The sequence below is a fragment of the Canis lupus genome, chromosome 16, assembly GCF_003254725.2.
Source record: "Canis lupus dingo isolate Sandy chromosome 16, ASM325472v2, whole genome shotgun sequence".
NCBI lineage: Eukaryota > Metazoa > Chordata > Mammalia > Carnivora > Canidae > Canis > Canis lupus.
In genome coordinates this window covers 3508111-3520842 of record NC_064258.1, presented here as the reverse complement: position 1 = coordinate 3520842, position 12732 = coordinate 3508111, and the positions used below count along the sequence as shown (strand labels likewise).

The following is a 12732-nucleotide window of genomic DNA, read 5'->3' as shown; positions in this document are numbered from 1 at the left end:
GGAGGAAAAGGAGAGAGAGAGAGGAAAGAAGCATAAAGAAACAAAGGTGAGTGGGTGATGGGCACTGAGGGGGGCACTTGACGGGATGAGCACTGGGTGTTATTCTGTATGTTGGTAAATTGAACACCAATAAAAAATAAATTTATTTAAAAAAAAAAAAGAAACAAAGGTGAAAAAGAAAGAGACCATGAGAAAAGCCAAAGAGGGAGATAAAAAGAAGAAAGAGGGGACGAAATTAAAAAATGACACGTGAAAAGAGAGAAAGAGATATCAGATTCAGAAAGGCCAAAAAGGAGAAGAAATAGGTAAGAAAAGGGTAGAATAATATGTACAGAAATTCACAGGTGTATGAAGACACTTTAATTAGTAAAAAGACTTGATGAAAGACAGATACACAGGCAAAAGTGGAGGAGAACAAATCTTAAAATATATATTGTTTTGATTTAAAAGTAGTATTAGTTAGCTGCTAGATTTTCACAATTTTCCTTTTTTTAAAAAAAATACAGTATGATTGGCATGTAACCTCTTAGTTTCAGGGGCACAGCATAATGATTTTATATATGTATATACCGCAAAATGATCACCATAATAAGTCTGGTTAACATGTCTCACCATGCATAATTAGAATTTTTTTGTGTGTGTGATGTGGACTCTTAAGATCTACTCTTAGCAACTTTCAAATATGTAATACAGTATTGCTAGCTATAATGGTTTACTTATAGTATAACTGGAAATTGAGAACTTTTGATACTCCCACCCCCTGCCTCTGGGAACCACCAGTCTGTTGTCTGAGTCTTTGTGGCTGCTCTTTTCATTATATGAAAATAGGTTATGGTCATAACAGAGTTGGTAAGTTACTATAGGTTATCAAAACTTTTGCTTAAAGATGTCAAAGTAATGAAAATTTTAATTCATTAATTTTCTATAAGTCACTAAAAACAACAAGTAAAAAATATGTATAGGTAGAAAATCATGAAACAAGAAATTGGCCATAACCAAATAATAATTATGATGCGGGCCAGCCAAGTACTAGGAAATCTGGAACAAACTGTGTAAGAGAAAAGAAATAACATGTATGTTCCTAGATGTCAAGAAGATACAATATTCCCTAAAGGAAGTGTCCTGGCATTGAGAGATCAACTTGAATGAGAGGAAGTAGAGTCACAAAATATTATTTCCTTAGAATGTTTAATAGGGAAATATGGGGAATTTTATACCCAGAGAATCTAGGTAAGTCAGGTTACCTCAAGCATATAACCTCTTTGGGAACACAAATGACACAATGTAATCAACAATGAGATCCTTGAAGTAAAATAATAAAGAAAGAAAGAAAGAAACCCTTGGTCAAATGCCTGGTGCTACACAGTGAATCCATTTAAATATACCATAAGTAAACAATGTAGGAACTACAGTTGTAGAACAGAGTATAAATTTTATAGATGCAAGAATCTAAAAATACCAAATTGTGGGAATTAAAAGATGTACGACTTTTCCACAGCATTTCAGAAGAGGGGGCCACTAGACACTGTAACTTTGAATGCAAATTTATCTTGCCTTTGCTTTCTCAAGGAAACCATCTCTTGCGAAGAAACCAAAAGTTTTGTTTTTGTGTGTGTGTGTGTGTGTGTCTGTGTGTGTGTGGTTGTTCTTATTCAAGTAGTTATATTAAAGTCTTTTTTTGTCTGTTTTAAGATAGTACAAGATGCCACTTTGAATTATTTAGAGCTATTTACCTATTTATCTACTCATATATATAGAGTAATGTATCTGAAATTAAACTTGTAAAAGTTAACTTTATTTTTTAACCAGAGGGTGAGAATTGAAGAATGTCTTCACTTTCTTTATAATAGGTTTCTCAATAATTTATAGAATGTAAATGTATATTCCTACGTATTTATATACAAAGATCTATAGGTACAGTGTATTTCCAAAAAAGAAAGTTATTTCTTTTTTTAAAGAAAGCTATTTCAAAAGCAAAAGACTATAAACAAAATTTATGGTTTTCTAGTTGTTTGACTAAAAGCTTATCTCCGTTTGACTATTGATATGATACATTGTCATGCATTAGGATGAAGGTATGGTGCAGTAGTTCGCAGGGATGTAAGTTTAGATTTACACTTGCTTCTTGCCCATTTTATCAACATTGGCTGATTCGTATCAACATTCGTTATTCTGTGGCTTTAGTTACTTTTTGGCTCCCAAAGACCCCTTTTCTTATCAGTGGCATATTGTGTATATTTGCATATAACTTCCTCCCCTAATCCATCATGTCCTATCTACCTGTTTAGGACTGTCACACAACTGGTTATATCTGTACTCCTCATGCTGCACTAGTTCTGAAGGTACATGCAGGACACCCCGTGCAGGGCTAGCCTCAACCCTAGTTGATGACCTCAGTATGGGCCAAGGTAGCAAGCATCAGAGAGGAGGGTTATTTCCTTTCAAAAAAAGGAAAAAAAAAACTACATATGGTCATCTTCATAATAAACAGAACTTTATTTTTCTCTTATAAAGTTCATACGCAAATGCTCTTTGGAGAGAAGCCAGGTTGACTGAAATTCATACTAAAGTATAAATGGCTAATAATTCATGTTGATTAAGAATAGATTCTTTTGTTAGTGTAAAATATTACACACTTCAAAGGCAGATACATGCGGCAGAGAATTCCAAAGAATTTATTTTATTTTATTTTATTTTATTTTATTTTATTTATTTTATTTTATAAAACTATAATAAAAAGATATATATTATATAAGATATATATATCTTTCATATATATTTATAGACATTTATATATTTATATCTATATACCTATATAAATATATATGTTGGTGGGCATATATTTTCTTCACTATTGGCAAGAATCATGTAATGCATACACTATATAAGCGTCTGAGAGCAAGAAGATCATATACCAATAGAGAAGGATGAAATAACATAATTTAGCAATTATACAAATACGGAAAAGAACAAATTCAGTTGAGCATTATGTTGATTAACATTACTTCAAGTTTTATCATTTATTTAAATGATTTTCCTCAAATACATTTTGGAGAGATTGAGGTTTTGAAAACATAGAAAGTCAGAGTATAATGCAAATATACATTCAGATGACAGATTGACATGTATGCGAAAAAAAAATGAGTTTAGTTTTTGGGTCCCCACAGTACAAATCCATCTACTACAACCTTGATGGCAGGGGCCAGTTTATGACAAAACTGGGGGGAAATGGAAACTCCACATGTCATTGTACTATGTCCTTTGGAACCTACTATTGCTCTACGTTTTAGGTTTTTGCTTGTTTGTTTTATAAAAATACCAATCCCCTGTGATCGGTCATCTGGATCTCTCTCTCCCAGTTCTTAATTTGCTACAGGTGTCCCAGTCTTGTGTCATTCCACGTCCATAGCAATTAAATGGGTTAATCTATCTGAACATTAGCAAAGATACAAAATCTTTGAGAGCCTCATAGGAGGAAAACACTACCTTACATTTACATAGTATTTTGCAGATTACAAAATGTTGTAAATGTCCCTTGATCTTCACAACAATCTTGTTAGATAGAATGTCAAGTTAGCAATGCCAGGTCATTTCTTCTGCCAGACTTTCAACAATCCAGTTCACTCGCCTTTGTAGAAATCATCCTCTTTCTACTGCCCCAGGGGGACAGCCATTCTGTCTCCTGGTCCTCTTCTCCCTCCAGTGACCACAGATTAGAGATCTTCATGCTCGATTTTGCCAGATGAGGCGACATTGGTGCTGCACTGGAATTAGCCCAAAGAATGAACCTAAAAAGAGCTGGAAGATATAAGCCAAGTTTGATTCATGCCTCTATGGCCAGAGCAACTCAGTCATGAAAGCTCAGAGTTTCTTGAGTGATAAGGATCTTGAATACTTTTCTTTCTTTCCACCTTCTTATCACTTCCTTTTCCTCAGGAGATCCTACAATACACTCTGCTCTTCAGAGACTTCCTTTTAGATTTGCTTCCTGGATATTCCTTCCATTTTAGGAACCTGTCATCTTCTCTATTAAACCAAAGGGCAGAGAGGTGTGGTGGGGGTGGTGTTTTGAGGATATTTATCCTTTATTTCTTCCAGCAGGGAGAACAGATTGCATTTGTAAGCCACATAATTGATAATCACTTCTGGGAGGAATATGTGTATAATAGACATCTGGAAAGGCTGCTGGAACAGATCTCTTAATGTCCACACGTGTATCTTAAAAAGAACTACGGTCTTTACCTTCCCTTAAAAGACACCGCTGAAGTTAATAATTGCCGCCATGCCTGGAGAACTTGGCTTGGTCAAATCATTGCCTTCATCATTTTCTGCCTCCTGTTGGCCAAGAGGGAGCTTTAGTAATTAGCAAAATCCCGACCTCCTCTACTTAGACGTCCGTGCTTACACATGTTCCAACACCTCTTTGAGGCTCCTGAGTCGCTCCGCAAATAATCTACCTCATGGCTCCTCAGAGGTCTTCCCTGCTTCTGGAAAAGAAACTTCTCTTTATTGCACCCTCAATTCTCCTGTCCCTGAATTACATTTGTAAAATACCATTTCTTCTTTTACTTTCTTTTCTTCCCTGTTCTGCTTTAAATGCTAAAAGGATATGTCACTACTAATTAAACTGTAACTGATACACTCTGAGTTGGGAAAGTGACCACAATGCTTCTGGGAGGCCTCATTTTGCCAGTAATGCCTTCTACTGGTGCTTTTCTGCTCTCTCCAGTACCCGACCCATTCATTCCTGTTCCATACTGCCCTCTCCTGGAAACAATGCCTGCCAGAATATTCTTAGCCTTTATTAGGAAGCTCTTCCCTTAGGCTGTAACATCAAGGCCTAAATTATTAAATAGACTGAGTTCACAATTGTTGGACTTTTTTTTTTTTTTGGAAGATTTTATTTATTTGAGGGGGGGCTGGGAGAGGGGAGTGAACAGAGGGAGAAGCCTACTCCTCAATGAACAGGAAGCCCATTGCTGGGCTCTATCCCAGGACCCTGGGATCATGACCTGAGCTTAAGGCAGATGCTTAACCAACTGAGCCATCCAGGCGCCCCCGGATTGTTGAACTTCTGTCCATGTTGGCAGATTCCACTCCACTATTTCCCCTCTTTCTCTCCTCCAGCCTCTACCACTTACTGTTTCTCTTAATCTCCTTTTCCTACTCAACGAGCATTGGTGTGAATTCATTAGTCATAAATGTTACTTTTTCTAGGAGAATTTGCCCTTAAAGAGGAGATCCTTGAGAGCAGAATAATCTAGAGGATTGATTTTCCAATGTAGCACTTTAGAATATTTGCCATTCCTCTTTGGACTGGCCATAGTTCTTCATCTTTGAATTACTCTCCAAAAAACCCCTGCTGACTTCGTCGGCTCTGATGCAGTGCTGAGCAGTGAAGAGAGAATGACTTGAATTCATGTGTAACTAGATTCCAATATGGAATCAACCAAGGATGAGCATAGTATCCGTCACTTATAAATCTTTTTGCATCTCCATTTCGTAAATTCTATGTTCACTATACAACATCTCATCCAAACCAGGAACTTTGACAGTGCAAGAATTCTATAATAATTATTCCAGAGTGATCTTGAAGGTACGGGCCCCTTATTTATATTTTAAAATGGAATCACTTACATACTTTAGCAGAGCTGTTATGAAGATTAAGTGAAATAATCTACACAATATTTGTTGTAATAAATATTACTTTCTTTCCCACCAATTGCCCTCAACTTCCAAAAACAAGAGTGTAGATATTAGTATTTCAAAGCAAGTGAATACATTTGTCTTAACAAATGCAAGACCTCCTGGGACACCTGGCTGGCTCAGGAATTGAGCCTCTACTTTAGGCTCAGAGATGGAGTTCCCCATCCGGCTCCCTGCAGGGAGCCTGCTTCTCCCTCTGCCTGTGTCTCTGCCTCTCTCTGTGTGTCTCTCATGAATAAATAAATAAAATCTTAAAAAAAAAAAAAAAAAACAAGATCTCCCTGTAGAGTGATTGCTAGAATTTGCATATTTACCAACGTGTGTATGGATTTCCCCTATCATCATCTAAGAAAAAAAAAATCATAATAATTGAAAGATTTAAAAATAACATTTTAAATAATTTTAATAAGTTTTGCATAACCAGACTGCTGCTTACATTAACTTAAATATTCCCCAAGTCTTTTCTCTTCAAATTCCTTTCATTTCAAATGAGTTTATGCCAGTGATTTGCGTTATTTTGTTCTGATTACCTTTATATGATTTGAACTAGATCTTAAAAGAGTCCAATATAATACTTATTTATTAACTTTATGATCCTCAGAAAAGCCAAAAATAATTGTTCTGGACATTAGGGAGAATAAAAAATATTTTTCCTCCGTTACCTAAGAAATTCTGTTTTTAAAAATCAGATTTTAAGTGATTTTCTCTAAAGTCATCAGTAGGTTTCTGTATTCACTTTTCCAGTTGGATGAGAGTTCTCATCTAACTAACATTGTAAGTTTTAATTTATTCTTTTTACTTTAATTCACAAATATAAATCAAAATTTTGGCTTTAGTGGGAGCTTTAAAAAATTCAATGTGCAATACAGGATACATTTGTATCCTTGACACTTGTTAAAAAATGATAGAATGTTGAAAGCAGAGTCACCAGGGAATGGCTCATAAATTTGTTTAGACATGCCTTTTTAATTTGCAAATAATATCGCTGTGTTTTTGCTGTGGCATCATATTTTATAATGTTGGAATTTTAATACCTTCTTTTGTGTTCCCCAAAGAAATCTATGTTGGGTTTTGTAGAATTTCCCCTAGAACACTGTTTCACAAGATGTGTGATGTTAGTATGTGCTATGAACACATACATACACACATTTTCACAATAAAACCCTCTGGACAAACATTGTGTTCTGGGATCTTCCCTGGGGGAATCAGAGAGACCCTCTTGGCCATGCAATGGATCTTTGAGTCCAGCAGAACACATTTTCACTTTAGGAAATGCTTTTCAAAATGTAACCAGTCTACCTATCATGTATTTTAAACAGAGTTTGTTTAATACACTTAGAAGTACAGGTAAGTCCCAAGAGTTCAGTATCTTTGTAAAAATACTGTGTTTATAGGCTCTTTGGTTATAGTGTGACAGATGATGGATTTTTGTAGAATTAATTGGAAAAGGGAGTTTTCAGATTTGGGGCATTTGAAGTGAGCAGTTTTTAGTTAATTATTTTTAGGAAGCTGCTAGATTGCTGTGTTTGTAGCAAATATCTTAAAATGTGCCACTGAAGGGTGCCTGGGTGGTTCAATCTGTTAAGCATCCAAGTCTTGGTTTCAGATTAGGTCATGATCTCACAGTTGTGGGATCGAGCCTCACATCAAGCCCAGCATCGACCTCCACGCTCAGCATGGAGTGTACTTGAAGATTTTCAATCCCTCTGCTCCTCCTCTCTCAAGTAAATACATAAATCTTTTAAAAAAATGTGCCACTGAGAAAATAATGGGGTAGAATGAACAGTGCTATTCCAGTAACCACTGCTACTATCTTTGAAATGGGCCTGGGTTATTAATTCTCTAACATTCTCTTTCATCACACTATTAATAGCCGATTGTGTAAAAGAGTAGGACATTGTGAAAAATCAATTCAGAGATTTATAATATTTTTAATACATTCTTTATAATTTTCCTTTACATGAAATATTGAAACCCATGCTATTTGGTACTTGTCCTATAAAGTTTAGGACATATGGAGTGGGAAAACCACATCTGTACTAACAAAGAAAGATAATTAAATAAATATTTACTTTGAGAAGATGTACAGAATAAATATATCTTTGTAGATTTCTTGGTGCAGAATTAGAGAAAGTAGGTTTCCCTTCTGCCTTGGGGGAGATCTAGGACCGCCTCCTCTCTTTACTTAATTGTCCCAGTTACCTCACTTCTGTCTTGAGAAACTTGGACTCTTGGACTAGATCGTCTCCCAGTACCTGACCTTGTAGCCAGGATTGATCAGAATGCCTTGGTTTTTGTCTTAATGGAACACTGCAGATTCTTACTGGTCCACACTTGTTCTTCTGTGCATGGACAGACTTTCTATTAAATAATATTAAAAATAACCAGGATATCTGGGAAGAACTACTTCTCCAAGTTTTTATAAGTTGAATATTTATTTCCAAGCCATTCGAGAATATATGCCAATTTTATGTTTTGGAGATTAAATGTTTAATTACCCTTTTGATATTTGCTAATTTTATTCCAAGAGAGGCCTTAATATTCTTCACCTCTCTGCCAAGAAGGTGGAGAATTTATGTGAATGATTTGTACCAAATTTGACGTATTCACGTTAAAATAGAATTCTTCACACAATCTCAAGGCATTTCTCTAACATAGTACTGCACACATGTTCAACTCTCAAAGAATATTTTCCAAAGGAATGAATAAAATATTGAATCATATTTATTGAACATATTATTCTGCTTCTTTTAAACTTAAAATGCTCATTGCCTCTACGTTGGGATGACTTGTTAAACCAAGAGTGAGTATTCAATAACAATTTTCAGTTTCCAAAAAAATTATCTCACAAGTTATTTAATCACTGATGTAGCCACCTTCAGATCCACATGATGATAGGTAATAAATAACAATAGCAAACATTGTTATCATCGTTGTAAATTAACATATTATCAGTTTTTTAGAATATACATGCACAGCAGTTGGGAAGTGGCCCCCGGGTATCGATATTCTCCCAATGCTTTCAAAATTGGGGGACATCATCAGGATAATGATATCGAACTAATAAAGCATGCCCCTCTTATCTCAGGATCTTCCTTTCAGGGTGAGACTTCCAATTTGAACTCTTGCATCCAATGGATAGCAGGTGCCTTTGGGCAACAGAACACATTCTATCAGTCCTTATTATCTTGTGTGTGGCTCATAAGGAATACATTCTGTGTGCTGGTTGTAGCAGTATAAACAAAAAGAAAAAACAAAGGCCAGGAGTGAGCAGGGTGTGTCCAGGAGTCACTGTTTGGGACACTCACATCAGCGGATCATCTAAAGGATGCTCCCCAGTGAGGGGCTCTGTACAGGATCTATGCATTCAACCAGGTCTGGACAAAAGCAATCACACATATGACAAATATGCTTCGAATCCTATGATTACATTTCCTCTCTACCAGATTAGTGGCTCTCCATCATTCTTCAGTATCTATAGTAGCCCCCCTTTATCTGTGGGGGTTAAATTCCAAGACTGCCAATGGATGCCGGAAACAGTGAATAGTGTGTGTGTGTAACATATATAATCCTTTTTTCCCATTCAGACATACCTGTAATAAAATTTAATTTATAAATTAGGTGTAGTAAGAGATTAACAGCAATAACTAATGATAAAACAGAACACCTATAACAACGTACTGTAATAAAACTCATGTGGATGTGGTCTCTTTCTTCCCAAAGAGCTTCTTACATTGTCCTCACCCTTCTTCTTCTTGTGATGATGGGAGATGATAAAATGCCTGGGTGATGAGATGAAGTGAGGTGAATGACGTAGGCATTGAGACTTAGTGTTAGGCTAGTAATGACCTTCTAGTGACATGTCAGAAAGAAGACATCTACTTCCAGTCAATGGTTGACCTTAGGTGACTAAAACCACGCAAAGGGAAACCGTGTCCTGGGAGGACTCCTGAATTCTTCCATGAATAGAGAAAGTTCTGTGGGCTTTGCCTATTTGCTTCCTTCCCCTTATTTCATTCATGAAGAGGTGGGAGTGGGGAGGGGGAAACAGGCCAAATCATTTCCAAAGCCACTGAGAGGATTTAATTTAGTAAAGGCTCTATTAGCAACCTGGTTAGGTCATACTTATTAGAATGAATTAGACCCTTGTCTTAATACCTTTAGCAAATTAATGACTCTTTTCACACATTTTTCTTTGAGAAGAGTTAAAAAAAATAGAATTTCCTCTCTTTTATACTTGTGCCTTCCAAAACTAATTCTAAAAATATTGCCACTAATAACAATTCAAAGCAGTTTAGCCTATGTCATCCTACTGCCTCTTCTATATGCTGCAAATGAGCAATCAACATTGTTTACTCTCGCCTTGCTTTAAAACCAAGATATATGTTTGACACGAATACTGCCGACAATAAACCATGGCCTTTAAGACAGTCTACTTATATTGTTCTTGCCTCTTTAATATTGAAACATAAACTCAAAATGTAGAAAGCTTTACTCCTCTGGTTTTTAACCCAAAGGTCACTTCTATTTGGCTTTTTCTGAACTATTTTTGTTTTCTTCACAATGCAAGGAGCTCATGTTGTCTGGTTCTTATTTCGCTTTGATTTTCTTCTCAGCGGCTTCTGAGAGGAAGAGAATTTAGTTCCTTTGTGTCTGTTTTCCCACTTAAAAAGTGGTGAGCGGCGCTATTTAATTTCAGTTGGAGGAGCTTCATCTAGATTATAACTGTTACCTCTGTATCACCAGACATCTGCAGTCAGGAAGACTGTTCTAGCACCAAAGTGAATTATTTTGTATTAGAAGGTTTGTGCCTGAGCATATGTATGGACAATGCATAATTGCACATTTTATAGATTTTTCCCTACTCAGTTTCTGGTAGATATGTATTTTAGTGGATTGTTAATTTGAGCTTTGTGTTTGTTTTGCCTTCACATGATGCTCAGAATACTAGATAAGCCTTACAGGCTCCACCGTCAAGGTGATGAAAACCCTTTATTTCCTTTTCTCCCTCCCTGAGTGTTCTGAAGAGAGGTTGAAACCACATGCTTCTGTAGTTTCTATGCTTCTGTGATATTAGTCATTCATGAGTGATTGATAGAGCTTCTTCTTTTCACATTTTGATAAGGCCATGCATTTCCATAGGGCCAAGTAGGATTCCCAGAAGGAAGATGATTAATCCGAGCTTTGAAATAGTACCAACCAGAGGAAGATTTAGACGGCAGAGATGATGACCCTTTCTCATCATGGAAGGGCTGCCGATTCACAACAAATGAGTCGCAGGGCGGCCAAGAAAACCAGGGGTTGGCCCTTTTGCCTGCCCCATCCCAATCTTTCCCAATATTAACCTACAAGCACTTCCCATCGGCCTCTAGATTTTTATTATATAGACTGTTCTACAGATATGACTTCAACACGCTTATGTTGCTTGTCCTTCAGTAGGGAGCCTGGATGTCACCTTTCCAACAAGTTATCACTGATGGCTACATAGGGTATCCCTCTCCGTTTCTCAAGGTATATTTTTTCTATCTTAGAACTTAGCATACAGCACTGTATTGTAGATGCATTTGCTTGATCACATGAGGCTGGGTATGAGTTAACACAAGCCCTGTGTCTCATGTCTCTGTGTATCCCCAACATGTGGTGCCTCACACAGAGTAGATACTCACAGACATTGAAACCAGTGCTGGCAGGTACACATTCTCTTATTCCTAGAAAAACCCTGGGAAAGAATTTAGAATAAGCTCAGTTTTACGGATAAGAAAACTAAATTCAAGAAAATTTAGATTCCTGCCCAAGACCACAGCTAAATGGAAGGAGATTTGGACATTTGACACAATCTCTACTGATTTCAAATCACTCAACTGTTCTATTCTCCACACATCCTCCCTGCCTATGTGAGTTTTTCTCTAGGAAAAATTGGAATAATATTTGAGTTGGCTACAGGGTATAGCTAAAGTTTTCCCACTGGTGTCTTAGAACACAAACAGACACATTTCTCTATTTTATTTCTGAGAAGTAGACACTGACTTTGTGATGTCTTTGCATGCTTATTATCTTTGTTTTAAATAAGCAAAGAGAAATAAAGATATTGCTTTAAATATTTTCCTATAAAAATAAATATTTTCCTATAATACATTTTAAAAAGACACATCATTTTTTTTTTACACTAAAAAACTAGTCAAACCTAGTCTTCTTCAGTGTTGTTTCCAGATTTGTATAATATGAGCTGGTAGGCAAAAAAGATGTAATTGTACTTGAAATATTATATATGTGAGAACAGCAAAGATTGGAACAAAACAATGACACCAGCATTCTGTCTCCCAGGAAAGAAGTGAAATGAGAGAAAAACCACTGATGTGCAGCACCACTGTGCTAGCAACTGACAGAAGCAATATTTTTTTGAGTCACTAACATTCTCAATATTCAAAACGCACACGAAGAAAAAGCAGTAAGTCAGTACAAAGTGAAAGGAAATGAATAACAGAAATAAAACTCCACCACACAATAGAAAATGCCTGAGATTTGAGATCTGGTAGATGAGCCATAAACTCAATCTTCGCCAGGTATGAGATGGGGATAATCTGGCATCAATAATGACAACATCCCAGTGTATGATCCTTATCAGTGACTGAATGGCTCCTTCCATTCCTTCCAGTGAAGGATTCGGCCTTGTTACATTTTACCCTTCATTTTGTTTCCATTTAGTAGGACGACCGTACTGCCAGGCAACCTGTAGAGACTTGCAAGGGAAGTGATCCTATTTCCCCCCATTGCCTAATCTTCTTATAGCAGAATAAATAAAACAAAGACTACTTGACTGATTATTTCAAAGTTATTATCTATCTTCTCTACATACTATTCAAGACTTAATCATTTATGACGGGAAATAATTTTCAAAGAGAATGTCAGAAAAGCAATACGTGCCTTTTTTCAGTTCAAGCTATCCTATTTGAATATTCACGATTAAGAGAGAAATGTGAACTAAATAGTTGTATTTTGAACAACAAACAGTGTTAAATGGTTTCC

At 36.3% G+C, this 12732-nt stretch overlaps 1 protein-coding gene across 1 annotated transcript in view; it reads left to right on the top strand.

The window, feature by feature from the left end:
- The window catches only part of CNTNAP2 (contactin associated protein 2), a 1981926-nt gene that overhangs the window by 588114 nt on the left and 1381080 nt on the right, over positions 1-12732 (top strand). The gene's annotated exons all lie outside the window — the stretch shown is intronic.